The 16429-nt window shown below is 38.5% G+C and overlaps 1 long non-coding RNA gene across 1 annotated transcript; it reads right to left on the reverse strand.

The window, feature by feature from the left end:
• Positions 1-9529: 9529 nt before the first annotated feature.
• LOC145504209 (uncharacterized) lies at positions 9530-15225 on the reverse strand. The gene is made up of 3 exons (XR_014052145.1): positions 15103-15225; positions 13912-14039; positions 9530-12831 (listed from the first exon to the last, which is right to left on the reverse strand). It is a non-coding gene; the product is annotated as an uncharacterized LOC145504209 (long non-coding RNA).
• Between the last annotated feature and the right edge of the window lie 1204 nt (positions 15226-16429).

Here is a 16429-nt window from a genome sequence, read left to right on the forward strand (position 1 = left end):
CTCAGATCATGAGCTCCTTCTTGAAAAATCAGACATAAATTGAAGAAAGTAAGGAAAATCACTAGGTCATTCAGGTATGACCTAAATCAAATCCTTTATGATTATACAGTGGAAGTGGCAAATAGATTCAAGGGATTAAAACTGATAGAGTGCCTGAAGAACTATGGATGGAGGTTAGTAACATTGTACAGGTGGCAGTGATCAAAAACATCCCCAAGAAAAACAAGTGCAAAAAAGGGAAAATGGTTATCTGAGGAAGCCTTACAAATAGCCGAGAAAAGATGAGAAGTGAAAGGCAAAGGAGAAAATGAAAGATATACCTATCTGAATACAGAGTGCCAAAGAATAGCAAGGAGAGATAAGAACACCTTCTTAAGTAAACAATGCAAAGGAATAGAGGAAAAACAATAGAATATGAAAGACTAGAGATCTCTTCAAGAAAATTAGAGACACCAAGGGAACATTGCATGCAAAGATAGGCACAATAAAGGACAAAAATGGTATGAACTTAACAGAAGCAGAAGATATTAAGAAGAGGTTGCAAGAAAACACAGAAGAACTACACAGAAAAGATCTTAATGACTTGGATAACCATGATGGTGTGATCACTCACCTAGAGCCAGATGTCCTAAAGTGTGAAGTCAAGTGGGCCTTAGGGAGCATCACTATGAACAAAGCTAGTGGAGGTGATGGAATTCCAGCTGAGCCATTTCAAATCCTGAAGGATGACCAAACAATGCTCAAACTACTGCACAATTGCACTCATTTCACATGCTAGCAAAGTCATGCTCAAAATCCTCCAAGCTAGGCTTCAAAAGTATTTGAATTGAGAACTTCCAGATGTACAAGCTGGATTTAGAAAAGGCAGAGGAACCAGAGATCAAATTGCTAACATTCCTTGGATCGTAGGAAAAGCAAGACAATTCCAGAAAAACATCTTCTGCTGCTTCATTGAGTACACTAAAGCCTTTCACCTTGTGGATCACAACAAACTGTAGAAAATTCTCAAAGAGATGGGAGTACCAGACCACCTTACCTGCCTCCTGCAAAACCTGTATGCAGGTCAAGAAGTAACAGTTACAACTGAACATGGAACAACAGACTGGTTCAAAATTGAGAAAGGAGTACATCAAGGCTGTATATTGTCACTCTGTTTATTAACTTATACGCAGAGTACATCATGCGAAATGCTGGGCAGGATGAAGCACAAGCTGGAATCAAGATTGCTGAGTGAAATATCAATAACCTCAGATATGCAGATGACACCATACTTACGGCAGAGAGTGAAGAAGAACTAAAGAGCCTCTTGATGAAAGTGAAAGAGGAGAGTGCAAAAGCTGGCTTAAAATTCAACATTCAATAAACTAAGATCATGGCATCTGGTCTCATTACTTCAAGGCATATACATGGGGAAACAATAGAAACAATGACAGACTTTATTTTGGGGGGGCTCCAAAATCACAATGGATGGTAACTGCAGCCATGAAATTAAAAGATGCTCCTTGGAAGAAAAGCTATAACAAGCCTAGAAAGAGCACTAAAATGCAGAGACACTACTCTGCCAACAAATGTCCCTATAGTCAAAGCTATGGTTTTTCCAGTAGTCATCTATGGATGTGAGAGCTGGACCATAAGGAAGGTTGAGTGCTGAAGAATTGATGGTTTTGAACTGTGGTGTTGGAGAAGACCCCTGAGAGTCCCTTGGACTGCAAGGAGATCAAATGAGTCAATCCTAAAGGAAATCAACGGTGAATATTCATTGGAAGGACTGATGCTGAAGCTGAAGTTTCCAATACTTTGGCCACCTGATGTGAAGCATTGACTCTTTGGAAAAGACTCTGATGCTGGGAAATACAGAAGGCAGGAGGAGAAGGGGAGAACAGAGGATAAAATGTCTGAATGGCATCACTGACTCAATGAACATGAGTTTGAGCAAACTCTGGGAGATGGTGAAGGACAGAGAAGCCTGGCATGCTACAGTCCATTGTGTCACAAACAGTCAAACATGACTGAGTGATTGAACAACAACAAGCATGAAGATATGCAGTTTGCTCTCATGGGGTCCAGTCTCTTGGGAGAGATAGAAGAATATGCTTAGAATAAAATTGGTTAAGTGTTGGAAGAAAAATCTTTACAAAGTTCTCTTTTAATACATTGTTGATAACCTAACTAGTTTGCACCCAACTTTATAAATAAGAGCATATGCATTCATATTTTAGAATCATTTTGCAGCATACAGAGTAAAACTATAATGTGTAAGAGAGAGATATATAATTTATGGAATCAGAATCAAATATTTTACAAATTTGTAAAATTTACAAATATTTAACATAGGTGTCCATGAACCTATTTGTTGACAAAATTACTTGCTGTAAAAGGGGAACACCCTGTCTCTGCATTACCAGTCCCATAAATGCATATTTGAGAAAAATCTGAGTTCCCCCATGGCCAGTTATGCTCTCCACTTGCAAAGCCTGGAGAACCTTGAGGAGTTTCAAAGACAGTACATGTTTTCACTGAAATTACAAACCCAATCAAGAACAAGCTAATATGTTTTCAGTAACTGTAGCATAAAAAAGAACACTAAACATGAAATGAGAAACCAAATTGTTCTGGCCTGAAATTCCTGACCTGGAAAAGTCTGAACTACTTAACTTCTGATGCCATCCCTTAACCTGGAGCTCAATGATAATTTCTTATATAATTTTTAAAATGATACAAATAAATGTATATGGAAGAGTGTAAATGCTGTTAAAAACATGTCTGTAATCAGGAATATCGTGGTTCATTTATTGAATAAATGAAACATGGGTGACTTGCTCATCCAACACAGTCAGTTGTCAAGGCACTATAGGCAAATAAGACCCAGTCCCTGTCTTGTGGGTCGTGTGGGTGACAGGAAGAGAGCAAGAGAGGCAGCCAAGGCACACAGCTTGATAAGCTCCATACAGGAAGCATTTAGGCATTGCTTTGATGCTGTGGCAGCCAGAGGAAATAGTGATTAATTGCATGGGATACAGACAAGGGTCAGAGGTAACATGTTAGCTGAGCAGACATTAAAGAATTTGTGGGACTTTCAAGGTGGCCAGAGTGGGAATGAATGAGCACTCTAAGGTAGCTGGTGTTGGTTAGGCTCCCTTTGCAAGAACATAATTCTCTCTAAATAGCTTGAGCAAGAAGGAATTTAATATAAAGTGTTATTTAACTTATAAATCTTTGGGAGGACTGAGGAAAGGCTTTCAATTGCACTTTCTGAAATGACTTCCAGAGTCAGACACAGAGCCAGGCCACAAAGGAACTGCTGCATTTTCCTCCAATCAGTAAATCCCTGGCCAAGAGCACCCTGTCACTGCCCATATGCAGGGAACAAGCATAACAATCATAAACTAGGCAGGCAAGCTCCACAAGACCAGGGAGCAGGGTGTGCTCCATTCAAGGACACCCCATGGACCTGGAAGAGTGTCTAGCATTGCATAGGTGCTCAATAAGTGTTTGTTGAATGTACCTAATAGGTGAACTGCTATCTACTAGCTCCAGGACCATGCCATGCTTAATATGACTCTCTCCAACCAGTGGAATCCTGGAGTTTGCCTCTCAACACCAACCAGCTTGACAAGACACTAGTCCATAGCTAATGTCGAGAAGAGAAATCAAACCCTTCTCAGCAGTGCCTGCCTGTCAGCAGACACACTTGGTATTTCAGAAGCACGGCCTCTGCCTCACTTTGACTTTTCAGTCTCAGGTGACTGCATTGGGTTGGGGCACCTAGTCATATCCAGGACCTACCATTGAAGGAGTCTAGGAAATATGGCTTTGAGCTTTTTACCCACTTCAATATAAAACAGCATGACAAGAGAGTTCAGCAGTCCAGCTCTTTGGCTCCTAATATCCATAATATCCATATATACACGTCTTCTCATACCTAGGTACAGTGTCAATAAGAAAAACAGCCACAATCTCCATCACACAAGTACAATGAATAGAAACGAAAAAGCCCCACCCCCTCTCAAAGGGTGGACACAAAGTTCTATCCACTACTGTATTTATCTCTAATAAGGTGATTTTTTTCTAATTCAGCTAGAGTCTTGCCTTGTGTGTGTATTCTCAGTCGCTTCAGTAGTGTCTAATTCTTTGTTACCCTATGGACTGTAGTCCATCAGACTCCTTAGTTCATGGGATTCTCCAGGCAAGAATACTGGAGTGGGTGGCTATGCCCTCCTCCAGGAGATCTTCCCGACCCAAGTATCAAATTCACATCTCCTGTGTCTCCTGCATTGCAGGTGGATTCTTTACCATCCTGCTTTATTATCATATAAATCATATATACTGAATAATAAACTTAGCAACCACGGTTATACATGAGATAAAAGAGAGTGGGGAAAAAGGAATAAGCAGGATTCAAAAATTCATTCACATAAAGTGGGGGATCAGGTGAGATGAATGAATTGACAAGCGTGAACCTGTATTGCAAGTTAAATAGGGGCTCACTTCTACCAAAACAGAGCTTCTCTGATAGCTCAGTTGGTAAAGAATCCACCTGCAATGTAGGAGACCCTGGTTCAATTCCTGGGCCGGGAAGATCCACTGGAGAAGGGAACCACTACCCACTCCAGTATTCTTGGGCTTTACTGGTGGCTCAGCTGGTGAAGAATCTGCCTGCAATGCGGGAGAACTGGGTTCAATTCCTGGTTTGGGTAGATCACCTGGAGAAGGAAATGGCTACCCACTCCAGTCTTCTGGCTGGAGAATTCCATGGACTGTATAGTCCATGGGGTCACAAAAAGTCAGACATAACTGAATGACTTTCACATTCACTTTTCTGCAAAACAAATAAATTCCAGCCCCTCCATGTTTGGAACCACCTGGTTCCTTCTGCCTTAAATGTCTCTTCTGCCTTAAATATCAACAAGGAGAATTTGTGCCATTTCCCTGACTGTGAGTTTTAGGACTTTGGCAGTGATTCTAGGCATCGTGATACAGCAGGATACAGAGGGCCTCACCCTCTACCCCTAAGTTTCCTGAGATGGAGCCGCTCGCTACTTCTCCTCTGGGCTTCATGTTTCCATCCCATGTGGGAAGAATTTGAGAGCAGGGACTGAGTGGATGATGCAAGTCAGTAGCCAATCTCATTACATCTGAAATACTTTCATTGCAAAGAGCTATGCATGTGTGTATTTTCTGTATAAACGTATACACTGTGGATAGTAACAACAGTCTTATTTCTGTAAAAAGAAAAGTGTTAATCACTCAGTCATGTCTGACTCTTTGGGACCCCATGGACTATAGGCCCCCAGGCTCCTCTGTCCATGGGATTCTCCAGGCAAGAATGGGTAGCCACTGTCTTCTCCAGGGGCTCTTTCTAATTGAGGGACCCTAGGTCTCCTGCATTGCAGGCAGATTTTTTACCATCTATAAAAGACAATTAATTCAGAATCAGAATATGATAAAAACCCTTCCTCTAATGCCCAGTCCACATTCCCTTTGCTCTTAGCCACAACACCCAGTTGGTCATTGTTGTTCATAGAGAAGAGTAACCCAAACTGTCATTCCTGAAGAATCTGCCTGCGCAGGTTGATGTGTCATATTCTGTGGGTGTTAGCCAGTCTCCCAGTGGCTTTCTGGAATGGCGACGGTCACTTCCCTGCCTGTGATGTGCAGCAGTAATCTAATTAAGAAAATTCTTAGATTTTTCTTGCCACTAATCTTCCACCTGACCACTTGGCCAAAACATTAGCCAGTGAAGAGGCCCTGGTCAAGTCTCCTTCCAGAAAACTGTTGCCAAAAGTTCTACCTGCTAGGAAGATTTACCCTTAAAGCCCACTTCTGAATACAGCTACAATGCTGGAAGCATCCACTTCTGGTTGGGGAAAGCATAGCATCCTCCACAATCTATTAACTAATAGACTGCTTTTATGGGTCTTCTCCATGAGGCCAGAGGTAGCAGGGAAGGGAAGAATGGCAGTGCAGAAAAACTGGGCACCATGTGAGGGAAAGATACCTTCCCTAGCAACTTATTTGTGATTTTCAGAAAATGTTTGTGGTTGATCTTGTACAAACTGTATCAACTTGGACTATGGACTACTGCTTGAACTTCTAATGCCACAGCTTTGTGATAAGAACACTTGCTTATTGATAGGGAGTCCAAGACACATGATCACTCGGTATCTCAGGTGTTCAATATATTCCAGTAGCAAGCCAGCAGAACAATTCACTGACCACAAAACACCTTGTTCCAAAATCTAAGAGGCCTGGTCAGTGATTATCTAGCATTGCCAGAGTCTTCATATATTTTTCCAATCTTCAAGCATCATTATATATGCTGCACCATATAGGCTCAAAGGAGAAACTGCTTCCACTGCTGCCTAGACAGGGTGAAGAATAATGGAGTGGGTAGCCATTTCCTTCTCCAGGTAATCTTCCCAACTCAAGGATAGAACCCAGGTCTCCTTCATTGGAGTAAGATTCTTTACTATCTGAGCCACAAGGGAAGCCCTTTCTTCTCTGGGACTCACTCAAAGTTGGCAGTCTTAAGGCATACTCAGTGAATGGGTTATAAAAACACCCACAAGTATTGTTTAAATTGCCTCTAAATCTAAGGAAGTCCAACAAACATTATGCATTTTTTTATCCAATGTTAGTTGATATAAAATCTGGCAAGGGTTCTTTTACATTTGAGGAGATTACCGTATATATGACACACTACTGGATCTCTACAAGCTTCTCTGGTTTTTTGCAGCATGCAGCTCTCACCTTCTTGCATGCATGTCCCACATCCACACATAGATCATAGTTATTTCTTGCCCTTCAGCTCCTATCAGCACAGAGATCTCCATAGAGTGGGCCTGCATAATACTCTATGCAATGGTGAGTTGACCATGGTACCAGCAGAATAAATTATGACACCAGAAAGTGGCATATTGGAGTAATACCGTAGAGTTGTACTACTGTCACTGAGAGAGGAAAACTGATTGCCCTAGAATTTTCTGCTTCTTGGGATAGAGACCCTGGCTTTGCCAGATGGTTGTTTTGTGCCCAGTGCTAGAGATTGGGTTGATGTGCTTCAATAAAGAGACAAATTCTTGAGTAGCTGTTGACATTGGACTTAACACATGACTAAATTCATCACAACCCACAGCTTAGCAGAGAAATGATAATAAAGGAATGACCTGACAGAACATGTAGACCTGGGTTAGGAGCTAAGAAACTAAGGATCAGGAGTAAAGGGGGACTTTGAGAGTTGAGTCTCTGATTCTGCCCCCACCTCTCCTTACCGCTCTCTAATACAGCTGTAGTCACAATTACGTGAGTAACTGAGATTTGAGAACTTGAAAGAGATCTCAGAAAAACTAGCATTTGTTATTAGGTGGGGGTATTTATGAGGTATTCAAACAAATCATGGCCAGTCTCCTAGTATCAGTTGCAGAGTCATATATGGAAGACTTATAAAGTATACGTCATATACTTAGTATGTCTGTTTTCCAAATTGGGGATCTCACTCTTTCCCAATAAGTGCTCTAAAATTTACAAGAACCTTGAAGAGGTTCAGAATATAACCTATAATATAATTTAGCAACTTAGAGTCAGACTGGACAGTCTATTTAGGCAATTGCCGCTAGAGATAATAAAGTGATGATTCTTTTAGGACATCTGCAGATGATCATGGTCTTCTGATGTCATCTCAATATGAGAATTTAAAAGGCCGCATTTTAATTTCTTCTTTAAACTCACCAGCATATTTCGAAGCAGTTACCTTAAGTCAGTTTTCCCCATTCTTTCCAGGATGGCCGATTGAAGCAGTCATGTGGTGTGCGATTCCATACCTTCACTGTGCCCTTCTGTCCGGGTTGTCTCTGGTGATAATTTCAGTAACTGCTTTATTTGCATAACACAGATAACCTGCCTCTCTTCTAATTGAGATTCATACCCAATCAGGCACTATTTATAGTGTTTCAGAACTTTTGCTTTCATTGAAAATATGTATGTCTACTTTCCGTAAAATGAATTACATTAAAAAATTTTAGACATTGATATTATCATTGATGTTTATCATTCTACTTTAGTTGATGGCACATTTGCTTGTCAAAAAGAGTTTATATCTGTAATCATGAGATATGACCAATAAAATTATACCCCTGAATCAAGACTTTATAAAGAGAAGATTTCCTCAATATTTAGAATGGAATGGGAGTAGGATGGAGAAAAGAAACATATGTGGCAAAGAGATAAATTACTTTCCTTTTTATTTTATTTTAACACTTATTTGGCTGTGCTGGGTCTTACTTGGAGCATATAGGATCTTTTTTAGCTGTGGTCTGTGGGATCTTTAGTTTTGGGATCTCAGCTCTTAGTTACAGGATGTGAGATCTAGTTCCTTGACCAGGGATTGAACTCAGGCCCCTTGCATTGGGAGCTTGGAGTCTTAGCCACTAGACCACCAGCAAAGTCCCTACTTTCTTTCTTAAACTAGAGAATAATTACTTTACAATGCTGTATTAATTCCTGATGGACAACAGTGTGAGTCAGCTGTATGTACACACATACCCCCTCCCTCTGGAGCCTCCCCTACACCACCTCCTATCCCACTCCTCTGGGTCATCACAGAGCACTGAACTGAGCTCCCTGGGCTATATCCTCTCCTTCCCCCACTGTGTCTACAAGTCCATTCTCTATGTCTTCATCTCTACTCCTGCCCTGCAAATAAGCAACTGCTTTAAGGCTTTTACCTTCACTGATGTCCTCTCATTCTTCTTGTCAGAGACTGTACTCCTGGAGTTGATCCGAAGCCCGTGTTGTCTAACTCTTTAGTTTACAGCAAAAGAGCTGAGGTTGCACCCACATCTCAATTAAAACACTTCATTATATACTGTCTTATTCTCTAATTGCCTCTTGCATGTATTACATTTCTAACAAGACTATAAGCTCTTTGATAGCAGAGATGATTATCTTGTTTTTTGTATCTCTCTCACAGCTCTTAATACTTGTTGATTAAATGATTGATTTAATCAAGGGTGATCTATTTTTTATCCCTTATGCTTCTGAGATCACTGGTCAGGTCACAGATTGAAGCACTCATGGTGGAAGTTATCGTTAGTATGTAGAGAATTCTAGGTTCTTTGGAGACAGTGTACTTGGTTAATAAGGTAACTATATCAAAGTCAAATGACTCATAATTACTAGAATAAAAATCTAGAGGAAGGATTATAGAAAGAATTTGTAAATTCAAACAAGCATTAGTTTTCCAAGATTGTGATTCTGCTACAAATGGACTAGAAAAAGTTTAAAAATCTGCTTATTATCCAAATAGAAAATATGTGCTTCTGAGCATACGTATATACAGGAAAACATACGAGAAATCCAGACTGCTTTGTCTACTTTCTGTCAATTGCTGCACACAGGAAATTAGGAGTTTAAGATTATTCAGGGTATATATACAACTTAGGTATCTACTAAGAAGTCATAGAAGTATAAAATGATACCTCTTCAAAATTGTGAGAACTTACATTTTACAAATGAAAACACTGAGGCATAGTGTATCTAAATATTTTAATACTCTATGTAAGTGTGCACATCTATTAAATAAATTTATAATCAGTCTAAGTTGGTCATTTTGATACTTTTCCCAGTCATTATTATGTAGCTGTTCTATATTTGAGGGGGATGTCTTTATAAATACTGAACTAGTTTTCAACCTGTCATTCTCAATTATATTATTGACAATTACATAAATGTTAATTTCATTTATCAGTTTTTGGAGTGCTTGAAGACAAAGATTCTGCCATTCTTTTAAACTTTCATTATGTTGGGTATAAAGAATTGCACACAGTAATTGGTCAATAAATGCTCGCTAATTAAAAGAAAAAAATACTAGATCACCTCTACTTTATAAAAGTGTTTTTGTGGACAGAATGCCATCATTCTCACCACAAACTTGTGGAATTGAATTACTGTAGTACTTTGCTGAGGCTCTAAGTAAATGAAATAGTTTTGTACATAAATCCTTTCCTCGAGGTAAAAGAAAAGACAGCAGTAACAAATCCTTACACAATTTATTTTACAAGACCCCATTCTAATCTTCCTTGGAAAACTCTTCTAAATTCTAAGATAAATAAAATTAGTTAATTAGATGCTTAACTAGTCTCTATTATATTTGTATATTACTCTTGGAACAAACTTAAATGCAGGAGAATTATATATCTACCTGTGAGGAGTAAACCTTCAGTACAGTGAGATCTCTTGTATAAGCAAAATAGATTATTTTTAAAAAGAACTTATTTTTTGAAAATGAGCACATAATTCTACAATTGAGTATATTATGTGTGGATTATGGAAAGATGGTGGAGGTGGTGGCAGCAGTTTGGGGATCTTCCTGACTCCCATGTGAAAACAGAAAGATTAACTAGAGAGCAAAACCAACAACATTTGAACAGTATACATGAAAAACTAGGTGATGAGGTATGTCCCTCAAAACAAAATAGAAATATTAAACAAGGAACCATCAGTACTTCCAAGATCTGCTGTTAGCAGTATCTGTGAAGGAAAAAGCAGAGGAAATCAAGACAGTGTCAGGCAGACCTGTAGCAAGAGAACCCAGTTGATAACAAGCATCGTGGACCAGTGAACTGACTAGGTTTTACCCTCTTTAATCCCAATAAGTGCAAGAAGTCCAGTCTAAAGGAGCTGTCACAGGTTGACCCCATGAACTTTTGAAACTGACGCTTTGGCTTCCTTACAGAAGGCATCACATTTAAGGGAAAGTGCCAAGAGTGGAATCAAAATTGAGCAGAATAGAAGAGCAAAGACAAAGGAAAGAGAGAATCCTAGAAAAAGCGAGGTGAGAGAACACATCCAAGATACCACCAAAAAATAAATAAATAAATAAATAAATAAAACAGCTGCCAGATATTTTAATATGGCATGAAAACATCAGAGGAGGAAACTCTCTAGTGTTGGAAAAACCTTGAGAACCTATCAAGAAAACTAAATTAGTGTAAAAAGGAAAAACAATGGAGTTTGGAAGTCAAATCTCATACAAAGATATTATTTAAAAACAAACAAACAAAAAGACTGTAAGGAGCAGAGGATTAATTCCTATGGGCTTTCCAGGTAGCTCTAACAGTAAAGAACACCTCTGCCAATGCAGGAGACATAAGACAGGTGAGTTCAATCCGTGGGTAAGGAGGATCCTCTGGAGGAGGGCACGGCAACCCATTCCTGTATTCTTGCCTGAATAATCCCACGGACAGAGGAGCCCGGTGGGCTACAGCCCACGGGGTCACAAAGAGTCGGACACAACTGAGCAACTAAGCACAGCACAAGTATTTCAAAAGGAGCTGAAAGAAATTGTTTTGGTTATCTATTGATAGGTAGTGAACTATCCAAAAATGTAGTGGCTCAAAATCACCCATGTGATTTCATGGGTCAGGAATTTGGGGAAACCTGGTCAGGACAGTTTGTCTCTGATCCATGTGGCATCAGATAGAGCAAATAGAGCTGGAAAATGCAATCCCAAGATGGCTTCTTCATTCGCACACATGTCCATCACCTTGGTGCTCTTTGGTGCTCTCTTTCCTAACGGAATCTCACCCTTAAGATCCTGTCAATTTGGCTTGAATTTTTCACAGATCCAGGGGTAATATTTCTTACAAAGCGGTTTGGGACTCAAAGAAGGCAGAAAAGGGACATAGTCCTTACCATCACTCCTAGCACCAACCAGAGGAGCGTCAAAGAAATTGTAGCCGTCTTTAGTACGTTGTGGATGTTAAGAAAATGATAAGAGGTGAAAGTATTCTATAGATCAGAATTTAAAAAAAAAAAAAGAAAGGAGGTGATAAAATAGAATTAGAAATAAATGAGAAAAACATCCCTTAAGGAGTGAAAAATAAAAAAAAAGAATAAACACAGAAACATATATTACAAAACAAATAATGCCTTATGAGAAATAAAAAGTCAAAAGTAGAAACTTTAGTTTTCTTAAAAGAAATGATAAAGTGACACAATATATTTTCATGTGCCTGTTGACCATCTGTATGTCTTCTTCGGAAAACGTATACTCAGCTCCATTGCCTATATTTTTAATTGTGCTTTTTTTTTTGGTTATTAAGTTGTATGAGTTCTTTATATATTTTGTATATTAACCTCTTGCTGGCTGTATGATTTGCAAAAATTTTCTCCCATTCAGTAGGTTGTCTTTTAGTTTTGTTAACGGCTGCCTTTGCTGTGCAGAAGATTTTTAGTTTAATATAGTTTAATTAAACATTTTAATTTAGTCCCATTCATTTATTTTTGCTTCTGTCTTCCTTGCCTGTGATATTGTTAAGAGCAATATCAAAGAGCATACTGTGTGTTTTCTTCTAGCAATTTTATAGTCTCAGGTCTTACATCCAAGTTTTGAGTTGATTTTTGTGTGGGGGGTGAGATACGGTATAGTTTTTCTTTTTGATTGTGATTGTCCAATATTCTCAACATCATTTACTGAAGAGACAATCTTTTCTCCATTGTGTTCTTTGCTCCTTTATCATACATTTATTGTCTATAAATGTGTGGGTTTATTTCTGGGCTTTCAGTTTTGTTCCATTGATCTATGTATCTGTTTTTATGCCAATATCATGCTGTTAAATCAGTTACCACATAGAGTATCATCTCATGACTGTTAGAATGGTTATTATCTAAAAGGGAAAACAAGCATTGGAGAGGGTGTGGCAATAGGGAACATTCAGACACGGTTGAGAATGTAAATTGGTGCAGCCACTATGGGAAATAGTATATAGATTCTTCATAAAGTTAAGAATAGGATTACCATATGATCCAACTATTCCACTTCTGGTTATTTATCTGAAAAATACAAAAATGTTAATTAGACACTTCTGGTTATTTATCTGAAAAATACAAAAATGTTAATTAGAAAAAATATATGCACCCCTATGTTCATTGCAGCATTCTTTACAAAAGCCATGATATAGAAACAACATAAGTGCCCATTGATGGATGAACAGATAAAGATGTGACATGATGGAATACTACTCAGCCATAAAATGATTAGATCTTACCATTTGCAATAACATGGATGGATCTTGAGGGTATTATGCTAAGTGAAACAAGCCAAGTGGAAAAAGACAAATATGTGATCTCTCTCACATGTGGAATGTAAAACAAACAAACAAATGAACAACCAACACTAAACAAAAACAAACATGTAGAAACAGAGAACACAGTGGAAGTTACCAGCAAGTAGATGAGACAGAGGATGAAATAGGTAAAGGAGGTCAACTGTATGGTGACAGGTGGAAACTAAATATTTGGTAGTGACCGTGCTGTAGTGTATACAGGTGTGTGTGCTCAGTCATGAGTCATGTTCAACTCTTTGCAGCTCCATGGACTGTAGACTACCAGGTTCCTCTGTCCATGGAATTTTCTACACAAGAATACTGGAGTGAGTTGCCATTCCCTACTCCAGAGGATCTTCTCAACCTAGAGATCTAATCCACGTCTCTTGAGTCTACTGCATTGGCAGGCAGATTCTTTACCACTAGCACTATCTGGGAAGTCCCCAGTGTATACAGGAGTGGAAACAAAATGTTGTACACATGAGACTTATATAATGTTATAAATCAATGTTACCTTAGGAAAAAAAGAAGAAAATAATTAAAAGGATGTTGATAGTCATTGAAGACAGGCACAGAAAATCCCACATAAAAAATCATAACAACAACAAAAGCACGAAAATAGAAAATACATTAAAAGCTTTGATTCAAGAAAAATGTGATAATTTTTTAAAATTGAGCCTCCTATTGACAGAGTATATCTTTTTTACCTAAGAATATAGACACAGAATGGTCAACAAGACTTATTCTAAGAAAACTGTGTTGTTGCTTAGTTGCTAAGTCATGTCCGACACCATGGACTGTAACTCACCAGGCTCCTCTGTCTGTGGAATTTCCCAGGCAAGAATACCGGTGAGAGTTTCCATTTCCTTCTTCAGGGATCGTCCTGACCCGGGATCAAACCCTTGTATCATGCAGTAGTAGACAGATTCTTTACCACTGAACCACCAGGGAAGCCAAGAAAATTTGAATAGTCAGTTTTTTTTTCTAATAAAAACTATTTCTATACAGAAGTTTTATGTTCATGGAAAAATTGAAAGGAAAACAGAGATTTCTTACATCCCCCTGTCCTCACACTAGGATAGCCTCCCCCATTTTCAAAATCTCTCACCAGAATGGTACATTTATTACACTGATGAACCCATGTTGACGCATCATAATCACACGAGTTCCATAGTTTATGTTGACCTTCGCTCTTGGTGTTGTAGATTGTATGGATTTGAAAAAGACAGTATATGTCTCTTCATGAAAGACCACAGCACCATCCATAGTTTTGCTATCTAACATGAGTCTGACAATGCCTTATCTATCCAGATACCATTTTTAGGAAGAGGACAGAGGAAAAATATTATGGAACTATATCATGAGTAGCCATCCAGGAAATCTAGAGTAAAAAACAAAACAAAACTAACTTAATTTTAAATTTAATTAACATAAGAGAGTCAAACAATAAATTGAAATTATTTCTCCTATATCTTGCCCTGGTCAATCCACAATTTGAGTTCAGTGTTATAAGGAAGGGCATTTATGAGACATCGAAAAACAAAGAACTGTCCAAATCATCAATACTTGAAAGGATTTTTTATAAGCAACTATGAGAAAATTGCTTATTTTGGAGAAGAAAAGAATTAAAGAAAACAAGTTAGTTGCTTTTAAGAACAATAATAATCTGTCAAGTAGATACAAAATTTTAATTGCTTTCAGTATTTCCAAGGACAGGGCCAGCCAGCATTGAGGTTCCAGAAAAATCAGTTATGGATTTTTGGCAAATTGATCTTTTAAAGACTCATGGCCTACACTTTCACAGATACAAAATTTGGAAGCTGATCTCATAGATCTCAACCTGTAAGACTAACACAGCAGAAAAAAGTGTAGACTTCACTTAGACTGATTTATGTGACTCTATGATTCTAAGTATTTTCCATCAAAACCTGGAGGTTATCTTGTGAGTTGATAGGTTCCATTACTAGGAATATTTACCCAGAAATCATAAAGAACTTACATTTGCTGGATGTTGAGACCAAACTGCCTTTAAGATCTTCTCCAGATCTAGTGCTGTGTCTGAGAGGAAGAGAGAAGTGGCATATTTGATCTCCCTTGTGCTTACAACAGGTGTCCCACTTGTGTTTGTAAAGTCATAAAAAGTCATTAGTGTTCTGCTTAACAAATGATTGTTATGTCATTTGGTTGAAATTGGTGATGGCAGTTGTAGGAAGAGAAGGTGCCAGTGAGGAATCAAGGGTTTTCAGAGAAGGCATCCCCGAGTAATATTTAGAACAGTGCCAAATCCATAAAAAAAGTTCAAATTTGATTAATATTATTAGTATCAGTATTGGAAATAATTATATGTCTTATAATTTGATAACATATATCATAATTATTGAACATGATTTTTTTATTGTTAGACCTGAGTTCAAATTTTTACTTATGCAAATAACTTCTCTGAGCTTAAGTTTACTCTTTTGTAAAATAAGAAACAATAATTTCAAGGTCAAATCGCTTGTAAGGGACTGAAATGTACAGTGAATATGGAGTTACCAGCACTATATCATATGTGCCAGAGACAGATAGCTGTCTGATTTAAATATCCATAGTGTCAAGCAGTCTCTGGGAGGCAGCTATCAGCCAGGAACTCTAGTTTAGAGATGCCTCACATTTACTGAAGGGCTTCCCAGGTGGTGTTAGTGGTAAAGAACTCGCCTGCCAAAGCAGGAGACATAAGAAATGTGGGTTCGATCCCTGGGTTGGAAAGATTCCCTGGAAAAGGAAATGGCAATCCACTCCAGTATTCTTGCTTGGAGAATCACGGACAGAGGAGCCTGGCGGGCTATAGTCCATGGGACTGCAAAGAGTCAGACATGGCTGAAGCGACTTAGCATGAACATTCAATGAGATCTCAGCACTAGATCTTACAACAGGGCAAGAGCAGAAGTGGAAAGCACTTTTAAGATTAGTGTCCTGCAGGCTCTCTGTCCCTTTCCCTGGCTAGGTGCAGAGCACAAAGAGATCCTAGCCTCAAGAATTATTGGAGCCTTTAGTTGTTAGGAGCCTGAAAACCTGCCTAATCATGAAAAAGTTACCTACTAACTTGGCATCTCTATACTGAACTGTGATGTGAGAAAAAATAAATCCCTATTGTGTTATGCCCCTGAAATCTTGAACATTTGTTACAGCAGCTAAAATTATCCTTGTTTATATCCATCAATGACAGCAAGTATTCGATATCTTATAATATTCCTTTTAATCAGAATGTCTGATAGATTGTTTGGATAATATGAGGTTTATAATGAATGTGCATGCTAAGTCACTTCAGTCATGTCTGACTCTTT

The sequence above is a fragment of the Giraffa tippelskirchi genome, chromosome 1 (assembly GCF_054371585.1).
Source record: "Giraffa tippelskirchi isolate mGirTip1 chromosome 1, T2T-mGirTip1v1.2.pri, whole genome shotgun sequence".
Classification (NCBI taxonomy): Eukaryota; Metazoa; Chordata; class Mammalia; order Artiodactyla; family Giraffidae; genus Giraffa; species Giraffa tippelskirchi.